The following is a 16,551-nucleotide window of genomic DNA, read 5'->3' on the forward strand; positions in this document are numbered from 1 at the left end:
GACAACTCTTAATGAAAATTCTTGCAAACTTACCAATTAGTGCCTTAATAAAGAAGAGGAGCAGCTGAGTGAAAGGACATATAGGTTATTAATGCTTTCAATAAATATAGTCAAAATGTTCTCCAGAAAGGATGTTCAATTGTAAATATCCACCAACAGCAGTGTATGAATGTGCCAATTTCCCCACCCCTATGCCAATACTAGATATTAATATTTTAACACATGTATGCTAATCTGCTGGGGGGGTGTTGTTTTGTGTTATTTGCTTATAAGTGGAAAATAATGTATTTTTATCTTTATTCGTTATTTTTATTTCTCTATGCGTGTGATCTACCTATTCAGGTCTTTTGACAATCTGTTAGATACTAACGTCATTAACCTTCTGGGTCCAACACATGGTGCAAATTTTTTTTCCCCACATTTTGCCTGGCTTTACTTATCACTGGATCCCCTACACCGGAAAAACTGCATGTCACATCGTACACACTCAGTAAATACGTCAAATGAATACTAAATGAGTAAATTTGTCTTTTAACTTGATGGTGTTGTTGCTAACTATGGGTTGTTTTACGTAATAATTCTATCAATCTGCCTTTGCAATCATGCTTAGAACAGCTCATCCTATGCCAAGATTAGAAAACTGTTCACCCATTTTTTTGAAAGCATAATTTTGACTTCATATTTTATATTTAATTCACTCAGATTTTATTTTATTTACATTTTAAGGTAGGATTCCATTTTATTTTTTTCAAATGATTAGCCAATTATTCCAACACAATTTCAAAATTCTCAACATGAAATGCCACCTGTATAATACTAGTCTTATATATTTCTAGATTTATTATTCTGTCCCACTGCTCTGTCTATTCCAGAGTTACCACTTATTGTATTATACCTTTATTTGTATATTCACTAGTACAAGTCCCCCCCCTTTAACTTTCATCTTTCAAAAATTTTCGTACTTTATAAGCTCATTCTTCCAAATGAAACTTAGAATCATTATGTCAAATTTTCAAAAGGAATACTGGTTGGAATTATGTAAATTATCAGTCATATGACCTTCTACAAGTTACTTAATCTCTGTTGCTGTTTCCTTCATTGGTAAAATGGAGATAATAGTACCTAACACAGGTTTGTTATGAGAACTAAATGAATTAAGACATATAAAGTACTATGCTAGAAAGATGTTAACTATTATTATAATTGTTCAAAAGTGATAACTATTATCATGATTGCTCAATAAATGTTTTCCAGATTGTACTCCCACAAAATTCAAAGGCTCTTTAAGATACATCAAAGGGTACTATAAAGCATAAGCAATGATATGAAAAATACATAATTTATGCCTGCTTCATTTCACTAAGGCCTTGACCCTTGGTAAAATGAAGAGCTGAAACTGGAAGCTGAGAACTATGAAAAACACCAAAGGCTGGTAGCAGGAAGCCTCAAAAACTTGGCCCGCCAAGTTCATAAGACGACTTCTTTCTAGTTAGCGTTATGGGGCATGAGCATGTGCCCTCTAACACCTTTTGTTTCCCCATCTCCACAGTTATGACAATACTACTTATGTCTTGATTTCTTTCCAGGAAAACACATAGGGACTAGACGTCTAAAAGACAGAATACTTTTCAAATGAGATAGTGAGCAGGTACAGCGTATAAATCCTACTGCTAAATATGGACAGACATGCCCAGAATATTATAACAAGTTACCTCCATCAAGTTTCCTGTAATGATGGAGGAAGGGGGGGATTGTTGTGGGTTTTCTCCTGTGGGGAGACCATCTTGTCTCATGATTATTAATGACCTGTTCGTTTTTAATTATTTTTCTATCAGCATGACATTGGGATGAGGTACAGGTCATACACCTTTTAAGGGCCTTTAAAAAAAAAAACACCCTCCTATACAGAGCTAAAATACGAGAAAATAAAAGCCAAGAGTGGCAACATGACTTGCTAATTGCAAAAGTAGCCAAAGGCCTACACCCGAGATCTCCTCGTTCCCAGAACCCTACTCATTCCACCACACCACACAGCTTCTCACCGACGCTTGCCACGCTTCGAGGTGGGAGGAGTAAAAGCAGCCAGTCCGGCCAAAGCAAAGGCGCTGGAAAACCGAGGAACAGCGCAGCCGAGAGCACATGACTGGCCACGCCTCTCCCCTCCCACCCGCCACCCGCCACCCTCCCCCTTCCCCCCTCCCCCCTTCCCCGCGCCAGCAGCACGCGCTGCCAACCTCGTCATGTGACCTTCACGCGGCCCCAGCGCTCCCCCTGCTAGGCGACTCTTTCCAGCAGCCATTTTGCCGAGAACTTGTCGTCCGTGCTCACAGTGGAGCAGGACGCCACGAAAACCCGCGGCCAGACTTTACAGGCCGCACACGCGCTTCGAAAGAGTACTAGGACCTGCAGGGCAGAGCCGAACCTCACTGAACACGTCGCACCCCGGGGCGCCGGGGAAAGCTGTGGGTGCGCCTCGGAGTGCGATTGGCTGTGGCGTCCACGTGACGCCATCGCCCCCCCACCCTCTCCTTCCCCCCCACCCACAAAAACAACCAGACAGACTCTTAACACCTCGCGCCAAGTACGCGCCGCTGGGCGCGTGGGGACAGACGGGGCGCGTGGCAACCAGGGCGCCTGCGCGTACCTGCCAGAGCCGACCGGAGCGAGCCCACGCGCCGCTCCGCTCACGGGTCCGGGAATCCTCGCGCTGCTGGACCACCCGGCTAGTCATTGGCGGCCAGGTTTGGTCATGTGATCGGCTCAGGCCCGCCCCTAACCGCTAATCACCTGGCACCGTGCTCGAAGCGGCGCCGAAAGTCGTTCGCACGCGGAAAGGGAGGGTAGTTAGAGGACCTCCTTTTCAGCCGTTATGGGATTACGTTCCTAAAGGGGAAACTAGGAAGCAGGGTCTCAAAACTAAGTAAGCTCACACCTACCGCTTTAACTTCGCGTGCCCCTCTAGGAGCTGGGAACCATCGCCCCTGGGCGCTCCCCAATGCACGCCGGGATATTTCTGGCGCCCCTCGGTGTGTTGCAGAGCATGCCGGGAGAGGCACCTCTCCCGATTTCCTGGCTCTCACCTCCCTGGTGTTCCTTTCTTGTCCCGTTGAAAGCCCTGTCCTACGGCTGGGATGGAGGCGGTTCCGGTAATTATGGGAGTGTGACTGGGTGTAACAGGCACTTTTGAGTCCCCCCTTCCCCCACTCCTTTGATCTGTGTGGTTTTAGGGAAACCGCTTAACTTTTCTTCAAGGAGCATGCATTTAGTAAGTGCCTGCTGAGTGCCTTTTTGAATATTGCAAAAAAAAGGGGGGGTCTTTGCTTACAAGCAAACTATCGGAAGTTTGTGGTGGGGGGGGAAAGAATGCTAATTTAAATACAACTTACTACAAACCCTACTCGCAAGTAGAAATGATGCTTTAGAATTTGTTTGGGGATAGAAGACCAGACCTTTCTTGATAAACATACTGCTATTGTTGGGGAAAGTGGAGGTGAGAAGAGGAGGAGGCGTTTTAAAGGGACAGGAGTTGTAGTTGTAGCCCTACTACATTTCTGGTTCAAAATAATCTAGCTGTGATGTGTTGGAACCAAGAAAAACATCATCCACTAACGCTGAGAAAAGGTGGTCTTGCATTAGAATGAGTTAATTTTGTAACATATTCACAAAACCGACCTCCAGGACAAAAAGCTGATATTCTACTCCCAATTAAAACTATCTGTTCTGCTGCAACTCCATTCGTCAGCTTTGCTGATTTCAAAACTTTGTTTTTTCTGTTAACAAAAGGATGATTAAACTGGGGGAATTTGACTAGCGCTGGTCAGACTCACAAGAATGCTGATTTATAAGCTAGAAATTAAATGTGTTAATTTATAGTGTGGTTATCATGCCAAAATACATCGTTCTGGGCACCCTTTTCTGGTTTCAAGGCACTTGGTAAGCCTAATTACTTATCAGAAAATTATTTTCTGACCATAAAATCAAAAGAAAGGGAATTAGACAATCACGTATAATAAAATCATTAAATTAGAAGACTATGTTAAACTTGAAGTTTATCAAACAGTCCAATATACTTTATTACATTTAATCCTAACAACAACCCTGAGAGAAAAGTACTATACTAATATTTCTGTCTTCTGAGACAATCTTTAGTGGGAAACGGGAAAACGTGTTTCCATGTTCTCCAGGCAATTGTGATGCACAACTAGGTTGGGGTCTATTGGCTATAGTGGAAAGAGCCTTGGCCTTGAAATAAGACCCATCCGGATGAACTTGCAATTCTTCACTTTCTGTACTTTGACCTTGAACAGGTTTTTTAACATTTTAATCCTCAGTTCCTTTAACTTCAGTTTGGCGCCAACAAACCTAGCTTTTGGATTGGATTTTCATAATGATTCCAAGATAAAAATACTTAGAACACCTGTCACAGTCCCTGGTGAATAGGAGGCACTGTATAGATGTGAGTACTAGTTAGTGGTAAAGGTTGTATTTTAACCAGCATCCTGTATTCTGTCCAATACAACATATTCTTGAATCCTTTTTTCTCCACTAGTCTGTTTCTCCCCTAGACAGTGCTAGAGGCACACTAACAGATTCTTACACTGCAGATCTTTTTTAGATTCCTTCGTTTCTGTTGCCCATCTCTTGGTACATATTGTTACATTATCTCTCACCTTCATTTCAAGGGTTTTTTTTTCATCTTAACATGTCATGTTAAAATGCTGAACTGTAGACATTACTGAAGTAAAATAGTGATAATACAGAGATGCTTAGAGGGTGGAGGGGGCATGTGTGCCTGCACTTGAAGAAGGTTAAAAATTGTTTACATTTAAATACCTCAGAGTTGGACTTCACTGGTGGTGCAGTGGTTAAGAATCCGCCTGCCAATGCAGGGGACATGGGTTCGATCCCTGTTCCAGGAAGATCCCACATGTCGCGGAGCAACTAAACCCATGCACCACAACTACTGAGCCTGTGCTCTAGAGCCCGTGAGCCACAACTACTGAGCCCGCACACTGCAACTACTGAAGCCTGCGCACCTAGAGCCTCTGCTCCGTAGCAAGAGAACCCACCACAGTGAGAAGCCGGCACCACAACGAAGAGTAGCCCCCGCTCACCACAACTAGAGAAAGCCCATGCACAGCGTGCATGCACGAAGACCCGACACAGCCAAAAATAAATAAATAAATTTGAAAAAGAAGAAAAAAAAGATTTGAAAAAAAAAAAACCTCACTCTCCCTTCACTTACGTAACACAATGTTTTAGACTCTCCCTTCCCAGTCTCCTCTCCTGCCTTTATCCATTCCTAGCAAAGGGAGGTTTACCTAGAGCAGAGCTTCCCGTAGACATCTGTAATTCAGTATTTCAAAAGTCAAACTAATTGTCCCTTCACACCACACACCAGCTACTACTGCATTCCCTTAAATAGGCAATGACACCACCGTTCCAATAAGCCTCCCAGTGTAGGAAACCTCCCTATCCTCCCTGGTCCTTCTCATCTGTTTTCCACTTTTTTAGTCATAAAGTTATATTGCTTCAAACACCTTAACATTTTTTTGAGGTCAACCCTTTCCATTTCTTCAAGCACTGCATTAGTTCGACCCTTATCTCTAAGAGATCCTACAAATACAAGCATATGAATATTTCATTATCATGATAATAGCCAGTTAAATTTGATTTCAGAATACAAAACTTGTCATCTATATTGTTTTACAATAGACTAGTAAAAGGTTTATAATGCCCTACACAGGGCTTCCCTGGTGGCGCAGTGGTTAAGAATCTGCCTGCCAGTGCAGGGGACACGGGTTCGAGCCCTGGTCCGGGAAGATCCCAAATGCTGCAGAGCTACTAAGCCCGTGCGCCACAACTACTGAGCCTGTGCTCTAGAGCCTGCGAGCCACAACTACTGAAGCCTGCGCTCTAGAGCCTGCCAGCCACAACTACTGAGCCTGCACTCTAGAGCCTGCCAGCCACAACTACTGACCCTGCACTCTAGAGCCCGCCAGCCACAACTACTGAAGCCCGTGCACCTAGAGCCCGTGCTCCGCAACAAGAGAAGCCACCGCAATGAGAAGCCCGTGCACCACAACGAAGAGTAACCCCCGCTCACCGCAACTAGAGAAAGCCCGCGCACAGCAATGAAGACCCAACGCAGCCAAATAAATAAATAAATAAATAATAAAATAAATCTATAATGTCCTGCACAGTGAATGCTCTTAGTAAGGATGAGTGAAATAATTTTTTAATATATCTGTTTACTAGAAGTTTTGAAGAGATATTTTACTGAGTGCCAAAAAGTATTAGTAGTGATCTTGGAAGTAGTTGTTCACACTTACACGCTATTCTCAAATATTTCTGGTTCTCCCAACTTCCAGGAAGATGATATCAATATAATTGCTCTTCCTTGCTCCTATAAAGTTAGGAATGACTACATGACTTGCTTTGGCAATGAAATGTGAGTGGAAGTGACATGTATCACTTCTCAGAAGAAGCTTAAATTCCAGCATGCAATTCAGCCATTTTCTCTTTCCTTCTGCCACAGCTACTAGCAATGTTCCAACTGGTGGTCACTCTGTCAGCCTTGATCCCATAATAGGGATGACAAGAGCAGAGACCCCTAACCAACTAGCAGTGAATATGTAGCATGAGCAAAAAATAACTTACGTAGTTTTCAGACACTGAGATTTGGGATCATCAGTTACCACACATATAGACACACTGAATTATACAGAAATGGAGGAAATTACTACAGGTGACCAAATCCCATTTTGTTAAGGAAGACTTCAATTGCCAATGTCCACCATGTGACACAAATTTAGAAAGATAGTAGAAGACTCTAGCAGCATGAGGGGACAACTGCCTGAGGGTGATGTAAAAGAAGAGCCTGAAGAAAGAACATTCATTAGAACCTTGCTTTTCATCTCCCCTCACTATACGATCCATTCTTTTTTTTTTTTTTTTTTTTTCTTTTTGCGGTATGCGGGCCTCTCACTGCCGTGGCCTCCCCCGCCGCGGAGCACAGGCTCCGGACGCGCAGGCCCAGCGGCCACGGCTCACGGGCCCAGCCGCTCCGCGGCACATGGGATCCTCCCAGACCGGGGCACGAACCCGCATCCCCTGCATCGGCAGGCGGACTCTCAACCACTGCGCCACCAGGGAGGCCCCGATCCATTCTTCATAGACCAGCCAAAGTGATCTTTTAAAAATATTAGTGAGATATTATGATCCTCTGCTTGGAACTGACCAATGTTTCATATTGCACTTAAGGTAAAATCCACATTCTTTACATTGGCCTATGAACCCTAACGGATCTGGCCCTTGCCTACTTATGATTTTGTGGTTTATGCACTCTTGATCCTTATTATCACACCCACTTTATGTCCTTCAAGATGATTGTGCCTTCAGCCTGGGATGAAGTCCATGTGGATGGATCCTTCTGAATGGTTCTCATCAGCTCTAATGTCACTCTCTAAAAGAAAGGTCTTAGCTGACTACCTTATCTAAAGTAGACTCCCTCCATCTACCAGTCACATGTATTTTATCACCCTGTTTTATTTTCGTTATGGGTCTTCTCATTACCTTACTTATTTGATTTATTGTTTCCCTCCTGCCTCTACCCAAGAGAATGTAAACTTCATAAGAGTAGAGCCCTCCTCTCTATTCTCAATGTCTGGAACAGTATCTGGCACATAAAAGACAGGGAGAATATATTTGCAAACTGTATATCTTTTAATATCCAGAATATATAAAGAACTCCTACAACTCAACAACAACAAAACAAAACAAAACCAAAAAAAACTCAATTTAAAAATAGGTAAAGGATTTGAATAGATATTTCTCCAAAGATGTACAGATGACCAATTAGCACATGAAAATATGCTCACCATCACTAATCTTTAGAGAACTGCAAGTTAAAACCACAATGAGAGGGACTTCCCTGGTGGTGCAGTGGTTGAGACTCTGCGCTCCCAATGCAGGGGGCCTGGGTTCAATCCCTGGCCGGGGAACTAGATCCCACATACATGCCGCAAATAAGGAGCCTGCGAGCTGTAACTAGAAGGAGGCTGCCTGCTGCAACTGAGACCCAGTGCAACCAAATAAATTAAATAAAATAAATAAATAAATAAATAAAACCCACAATGAGATACCACTTCACACCTCTTATAACAGCTACTACTTTAAAAAAAAAAACAGAAAATAACAAGTGTTGGCAAGGATGTGGAAAAATTGGAACTCGTGTGTTGTTGGTGGTTTTAAATGGTGCAGCCACTATAGAAATTAGTATGGCAGTTCCTAAAAAAAATAAAAATATATTACCATGTAATCCAGCAATTCAAAAGAATTGAAAGTAGGGTCTTGAAGAGATATTTGTACACCCATGTTCATAGCAGCACTATTTAGAATAGCCAAGAGGTCAAAACAACCCAAGTGCCCATGGACAGATGAATGGATAAGCAAAATGTGATATATACATACAGTGGAATATTATTCAGCCTTAAAAAATGATGGAAAATCTGACACATGCTACAACATGGATGAACGTTGAGGATATTATTCTACATGAAAAAAAGCCAGTCACAAAAAGACAGATACTTTTTGTTTCCACTTATATGAGGTATCTAGAGTAGTCAAATTCATAGAGACAGAAAGTAGAATGGTGGTTTCCAGGGGTTGGAAGGAAGGGGAGATGGGAAGTTGTTTAAAGGGTATAGTGTTACAGTTTTCCAAGATGAAAAGATTTCTGGAGCTTGCACAACAATATGAATGTGCTTAACACTACTGAACTGTACACTTTAAAATGGCTAAGATTGGGACTTCCCTGGTGGTGCAGTGGTTAAGAATCAACCTGGCAATGCAGGGGACACGGGTTCGAGCCCTAGTCCGGGAAGATCCCACGTGCCGCGGAGCAACTAAGCCCATGTGCCACAACTACTGAGCCTGCACTCTAGAGCCCACAAGCCACAACTACTGAGCCCGCGTGAAGCCCTTGCACCTAGAGCCCGTGCTCCGCAACAAGAGAAGCCACCGCAATGAGAAGCCCACGCACTGCAACGAAGTGTAGCCCCCACTCGCTGCAACTAGAGAAAGCCCACGCACAGCAGCCAAGACCCAAGGCAGCCAACAATTAAAAAACAAAAAAGTTAAGATTGTAAATTTTATGTTATATATATTTTACTACAATTATTTTAAAAGACAGCAGATATCTGTTGACTGAATGAAATAATGAATGAATACATAAGTTAAGACTAACATTTCTGATACTTATTTACCATTTCAACTTTATTGGACTTGGCTACTTCTAACAGTTACTAGTATAGAGTATTTTTGTGAGAGAGAGAGAGAGAAACAGATAGACAGTTCTCCACACCGCTCTCACATTTATCTTACTTTTCTGAAACACAGATCTCATCATACAATGCCTCCACTTAAAAACCATTGATAAAGTCCAACTTATCAAACTTTTTTTTTTTATGGTTAGCACTATTGTATCTTGTCCAAATGCTCTTTGCTCACCCCAATTTATTAAGATTGTCTTCTGGGCTTCCCTGGTGGCGCAGTGGTTGAGAGTCCTCCTGCTGATGCAGGGGACACGGGTTCGAGCCCTGGTCTGGGAAGATCCCACATGCCGCGGAGCAACTGGGCCCGTGAGCCACAGTTACTGAGCCTGCGCGTCTGGAGCCTGTGCTCGGCAACAAGAGAGGCCGCGACAGTGAGAGGCCCGCGCACCGCGATGAAGAGTGGCCACCACTTGCCACAACTGGAGAAAGTCCTTGCACAGAAATGAAGACCCAACACAGCAAAAATAAATTAATTAATAAAAAAAAAAAGATTGTCTTCTGTGTTTTGGGAAGAAGTTTTACAGTTTTAGCTTTTACATTTTAGTCTAATATCTACCTCAAATTAATACCAGTGTATGGGGACTTCCCTAGTGGTCCAGTGGCTAAGACGCCACGCTCCCAATGCAGGGGGCCAGGATTCAGTCCAGGCTTAGGACTTAGAATAGTCCTAAGGACTTACAATACTCAAAACAATTTTGGAAAAGATATAGTTGAAGGACTTATGCTTATCAGGGAACTAGATCCCACATGCTGCAACTAAAAGTTCGCATGCCACAGCTAAAGAATCCACGTGTGGCAACAAAGATGCCACACGCAGCAACGAAGATCCTGCATGCCGCAACTAAGACCCAGTGCAGCCAAATAAATAAATAAATAAAAGTTAAAAAAAAAAAAACAGTGTATGGTGTGAGGTAGGGGTTGAGGTTCACTTTTATCCATAAGGATATTAAATTTATCCAACACTATTTGTTAAAGACTATTTTTTCTCCTTCAAATTACCTTGGCACCTACATTAGTTATCTATCACTGTAGAACAAATTACCCCCAAACTTTGCAACTTAGCTGCTTTTTTTTTTTTTTTGGCTGTGCAGCTTTATTATTTTTTTAACAGCTTTATTGGAGTATAATTGCTTTACAATGGTGTGTTAGTTTCTGCTTTATAACAAAATGAATCAGCTACACATATACATATATCCCCATATCTCCTCCCTCTTGCATCTCCCTCCCATCCTCCCTATCCCACCCCTCTAGGTCACAAAGCACCAAGCTGATCTCCCTGTGCTATGCGGCTGCTTCCCACTAGCTACCTATTTTACGTTTGGTAGTATATATATGTCCATACCACTTTCTCACTTCGTCCCAGCTTCCCCTTCCCCTTCCCCATGTCCTCAAGTCCATTCTCTACATCTGAGGATTTATTCCTGTCCTGCCCCTAGGTTCTTCAGAAACTTTTTTATCTAGATTCCATATATATGTGTTAGCATATGGTATTTATTTTTCTCTTTCTGATTTACTTCACTCTGTATGACAGTCTCTAGGTCCAACCACCTCACTACAAATAACTCAATTTCATTTCTTTTTATGGCTGCATAATATTCCATTGTATATATGTACCACATCTTCTCTATCCATTCATCTGGACACACTTAAGTGTTGATGGACACTTAGGTGGCTTCCATGTCCTGGCTATTGTACATAGAGCTGCAATGAACATTGTGGTACATGACTATTTTTGAATTATGGTTTTCTTAGGGTATATGCCCAGTAGTGGGATTGCTGGGTCATATAGCAGTTCTATTTTTAGTTTTTTAAGGAACCTCCATGCTGATCTCCATAGTGGCTGTATCAGTTTACATTCCCACCAACAGTGCAAGAGGGTTCCCTTTTCTCCACACCCTCTCCAGCATGCTGCAGCTTTAAACTGCAATATTTATTACCTCATAGTTTCTGTGGTTAAGGAACCTGGGCACATTTTATATGGATGCCCTGGAATAAGGCTTCTCATGAGTTTGCAGTCATGCTGTTGGCCAGGGCTTCAGTCTCATCCAAAGGCTTGATTTGAGGGGAGGAAAGTCTGCTTCCAAGCTTGCTCATGTGGTTCTTGGCTCACCTTGGTCCCTTGACGCATGGGCCTCTCCACAGGGCTGCCTTACAACATGACAACTAGCTCTTTACCTATTGGTAAAAGAAAGAGTACCCCCAAGATGTAAGCCATAGTATTTTTTAAGCCTCACCCCAGAAGTAACATACTATCATTTCTGTCAGTCCACATTCGAGAGGAGGAGAATACATAAGGGTGTGAATACCAGGAGAGGGGAATCATTGTGGGACATCTTAGAGGCTGCCTACTACAACATCCTTTTTCAAAAGTCAATTTGCTGTATATGTTTGGGTCTGTTTCTAGGCTCTATTCTGTTCAAGTGACCTATTTATTTGTCCATATACTAATGCCATGTTGCCTGGATTTCTGTAGCTCTATAGCAAGTCTTGAGGTCAGGTGGTATAAGTCCTTCAACTATACCTTTTACAAAATTGTTTTGACTATTCTAAGCCCTTTGTATTTTCATATAAATTTTAGAATCAGCTTGTCAGTTTCTATGAAAAACCTGCTGGTATTTTAATTGGAATTACATTAACTCTATAAATTAATTTGTGAATAATTAATATCTTAATAATATTGTCGTCCAATCTATTAACATGTAGTAATAATGTGTGTATCTCACAAAGGACAAATAGCTGGAATATATAAAGAACTCCTATAATTCAATAATAATGAGACAGCAACCCAAAATTTTTTAAATGGGCAAAAGACTTGAACTGACACTTAACAAAGAACAGCTACAAATGGCTAATAAGCATATGAAAAGATGCATGATACTTAATTATTAGGGAAATACAAATTAAAACCACAATGAGATAACACTTCATGCCTTCCAGAATATCTAAAATTAAAAACACTGACAATAAAAAATGTTGGCTAGATGTGGGGCAAGTAGAACTCTCATACGTTTCTGCTGGAAGTGAAAAATGGTATAATCCTTTGGAAGTAGTTTGACAATTTCTTATAAATTGTAACATATATCTATCCTATGACCCAGAAATTCAAATTTCTAGGCATTTACTCAAGAGAAATGCAAACATATAGCTACAAAAAAAAGTGTTGTATAAGAATTTTTATAACAGGTTTATTCATAATCATCAAAAACTGGAAACAACACAAATGTCCATCAACAGATAAATGGATTAAAAAATTGATTATCATTAGACTATTACTCAACAATAAAAAGGAATGAACCACTGATATATGTAAAAACATAGATGAATCTCAAAACACACGTTGTGCAAAAGAAGCCAGACATATAATTATACACACTATATGATTCCATTTATATGACATTCTAGAACTAACAAAACTAATGTACAACGTGGTAGAATAAAGATGGCCCAAATTCTTTGTCACTATCCATGCTGAATGGTGAGCTTTATTTCTCCTTTGAATTTGGGCTGGCCTTGTGATTGCTTTGACATATAGAATAGAGCAGAAGTGATGCTGTGCCAGTTTAGAGTTTAGTCTTTAAAAGGACTGGCAGCTTACCCTTCCTCCTTCTTGGAGCCCATGCTGTGAGGAAGCCCAAACAGCCATGTGGAAGAAAAACGAGATCCATAACTGGCAGTCCTAGCTGAGATCCCAGCCAAAAGCCAATCCCAAATTGCCAGCCATGCAAGTGAGTCATCTTGGAAGTGGATTCTCCAGTTTCAGTCAAGCTGTCTAAGCTGGCTGATGCCACAGAGAACAGAGACAAAATGATTCCACTAAACCCTGACCAATTGCAATACCATGAGCAAATAAATGATTTTTGTTGTTTTAAGTCACTAGGTTTGGGCGTGGTTATTGAAATAACCAAAACATGTGGTAATAAAAATCATATCAGTAGTTGCCTCGAGGAAGAGAGATCAATTGCAAAGGGCACAAGAGGGATTTCAGGGGTGGTGGAAATGTTCTGTATCTTAAAAAATAGGACCTAATTAAACTTAAATGCTTTTGCACAGCACAGGATACCATCAGCAAAATGAAAAGACAACCTATGGAATGAGAGAAAATATTTACAAATGATATGACCGACAAGTGGCAATATCCAAAATATATAAACAGCTCGCACAACTCTATATCAAAAAAACAAACAACCCAATCAAAAATGGGCAGAAGAGGGACTTCCCTGGTGGCGCAGTGGTTAAGAATCCGCCTACCAATGCAGGGGACACAGGTTTGATCCCTGGCCTGGGAAGATCCCACATGCCGTGGAGCAACTAAGCAACAACTATTGAGCCTGCGCTCTAGAGCCCTCGAGCCACAACTACTGAGCCCATGTGCCACAGCTACTGAAGCCCACATGCCACAACTACTGAAGCCCATGCTCTGCAACAAAGAGAAGCCACTGCAATGAAAAGTGCACGCACCTGAACGAAGAGTAGCCCCTGCTTGCTGCAACTAGAGAAAGCCCGTTAGCCCCCACTTGCTGCAACTAGAGAAAGCCCGTGCGCAGCAATAAAGACCCAATGCAGCCATAAATTAATTAATTAATTAATTAATTTAAAAAAAAAAGAATCGGCTAGCTAGTGCATGTGGCATGGTTTCAATCCGGGAAGATCTCACATGCTGGGGAGCAACTAAGCCCATGCACCACAACTACTGAAGCCCGCGTGCCCTAGAGCCCGCAAGCCGCAACTACTGAGCCCATGCAGTGCAACTACTGAAGCCCGTGGTCTCTAGGGCCCACGTGCCACCACTACTGAGCCCGCGCACCTAGAGCCCGTGCTCCGCAGCAAGAAAAGCCACCACAATGAGAAGCCTGCACGGCTCAACAAAGAGTAGCCCCCGCTCGACACAACTAGAGAAAGCCTGCGCACAGCAACAAAGACCCAACGCAGCCAAAAATAAAAAATAAAAATAAATATATAAATAAAACTCTTTGAACCATAGACTTGACATCTATATATTAGAATGTAAGTAAACTACACCAAATGAAGTTGCTTTAAAAAAAAAAGAAAGAGGGCCTCCCTGGTGGCGCAGTGGTTGAGAGTCCGCCTGCCGATGCAGGGGATACGGGTTCGTGCCCCGGTCTGGGAGGATCCCATATGCTGCGGAGCGGCTGGGCCCGTGAGCCATGGCCGCTGAGCCTGCGCATCCGGAGCCTGTGCTCCACAACGGGAGAGGCCACAACAGTGAGAGGCCCGCATACCGCAAAAAAAAAAGAAAAAAAAAAAAAAAAAAAAAAGAAAGAAAGGGACTTCCCTGGTGGCAGTGTGGTTAAGAATCTGCCTGCCAATGCAGGGGATGCAGGTTCGATCCTGCTCCAGGAAGATCCCACATGACATGGAGCAACTAAGCCTGTGTGCCACAACTACTGAGCCTGTGCTCTAAAGCCTGTGAGCCACAACTACTGAGCCTGCATGGTGCAACTACTGAAGCCCACAAGCCTAGAGCTCTTGCTCTGCAACAAGAGAAGCCACCACAATGAGAAGCCTGCGCACTGCAACGAAGAGTAGTCCCCTCTCACCACAACTAGAGAAAGCCTGCGCGCAACAATGAAGACCCAACGCAGCCAAAAATAAAAATAAATAAATAAATGTATTAAAAAGAATAAAAACTTCGGGGAATTCCCTGGAGGTCTGCGCTTTCACTGCTGAGGGCACGGGTTCAATCCCTGGTCAGAGCACTAAGATCCCATAAGCCTCATGTAGTGTGGCCAAAAAAGAAAAGGGGAAAAAAAAAACTTTGAAGACTCTCTATTAAGTAGAAAATAAAATTCTCGGCTTGCTGGGAGACTCCTCACAAAGTAGCCCCAGGCTGAATTCCCAGGATATTCCCTTCCCACCCTTTACACTAAAGCTAAACAACGTGATTCGCAGTTCCACATGAGCCCAGGCCTCTTGAAGTCGTTCTGTTTTCCTGGCATGTCACTCTTTCTGATTTCAGGCTGCTGAAGTCCCAGTCATCCTGTGACGCCCACCCACCTTTACACACCCCTGTGCTGAGACAGTCTTAGTCACCACCTCCTCTTGCTCACAGAACACTTTGTGAATAGTCTTATTATAAAACTTATCACATTATATTGCAAATTTTTGTTTACATAAATGCTTCTCTCCTGCACCAGAACCTGACTTCCTTCAGGAAAGAGACAACTTCTGATTCATCTTTGTATCACCATAATCTAAGTGCCAGGCAGGTAACAGATACTCAGAAATGGCGAATGGATTATGGTCCATTGCCAGGGTCTCCTTTTGCTTTTCTTATTACCTTACTGCTTTCCACCAGCCCTGTGTGGTATAGGAGAGTCTCCATCCACTGCTTCCTCCACTATCTGCTTTCATCTCCCTCTCTCCTCCTTCTCCTCTCTCTCTCTCCTCTTTGGCATTTTTTAAAGGCTCACCCAACATCATGGCTGCAACCATTTCCTTCACTACAGATAGCTCCAAATGTTCTTCATTATCAGGAAATGTTTACTGAGCGTTAAGGACACTGTACTAAAGGCTGGACCACAAGGACTTTCAAAGGAATCCACTGGACTTGAGGATCTGAAGAGCACTGAATGTTGAAGACAAGAGACAGAAAGGAATCAAATATCTTCAAGAAACTGAGCTTGTGTGCCCAAGAGAATGAGGAAGCATCATCAAATGGGGAAGTATGAAGGAGGATTTGGTTTGGGGAGAAAAATACACATTTTGTCTTAGTTGGGTGTCATACTATTACATTCAAGTGAAACTGCTATAAATGGAGATGTAGAATTTTGTGCATTTATAAATGCTTCCCCACAAAATATATATATATATATATAATTTTTACATATATAGTATATATATACTATACATGCAAATATATATATGTGTGTATGTGTATATATATATGTGTGTGTAAAAAAATATATATATTTTTTGCCCTCATGAGGCTTATTGAGGTGACAACGTAAATCAAAGAATTCCATAAATAAATATAAAATTGCAATTTATCATAAATGCTGCCAAAGAGGTACACATTCTTATGAAAGCATGTAGTAGGAGGAATTGACCAGCTCAAGGATATTGGCACTGATGGCTGAGGAAGAATAGAAGCTGACTAGGGGATGAGGTGGGGGAAAGGTTCTAGGCAAAAGGACCAGCATGTGCAAAAGCCTACAACATAGAGACAGAAAGTAGATTAGTGGTTGCCAGGGGCCAA

At 42.2% G+C, this 16,551-nt stretch overlaps 1 protein-coding gene across 2 annotated transcripts in view; it reads right to left on the bottom strand.

Moving 5' to 3' along the window:
- The window catches only part of MGA (MAX dimerization protein MGA), a 166,155-nt gene extending 163,140 nt beyond the window's left edge, over nt 1-3,015 (bottom strand). The window contains exon 1 of one of the 2 annotated variants that reach the window (XM_082617781.1): nt 2,937-3,015. The gene's annotated coding sequence lies outside the window, so the exon portion shown is untranslated. Of the gene's footprint in view, nt 1-2,644; nt 2,775-2,936 lie in introns of those variants that run through there. The other variant, XM_082617776.1, reaches the window with a different exon arrangement.
- Nucleotides 3,016-16,551: the final 13,536 nt, after the last annotated feature.

Source organism: Mesoplodon mirus (assembly GCF_964341445.2).
Source record: "Mesoplodon mirus genome assembly, chromosome: 4".
Lineage (NCBI taxonomy): Eukaryota > Metazoa > Chordata > Mammalia > Artiodactyla > Ziphiidae > Mesoplodon > Mesoplodon mirus.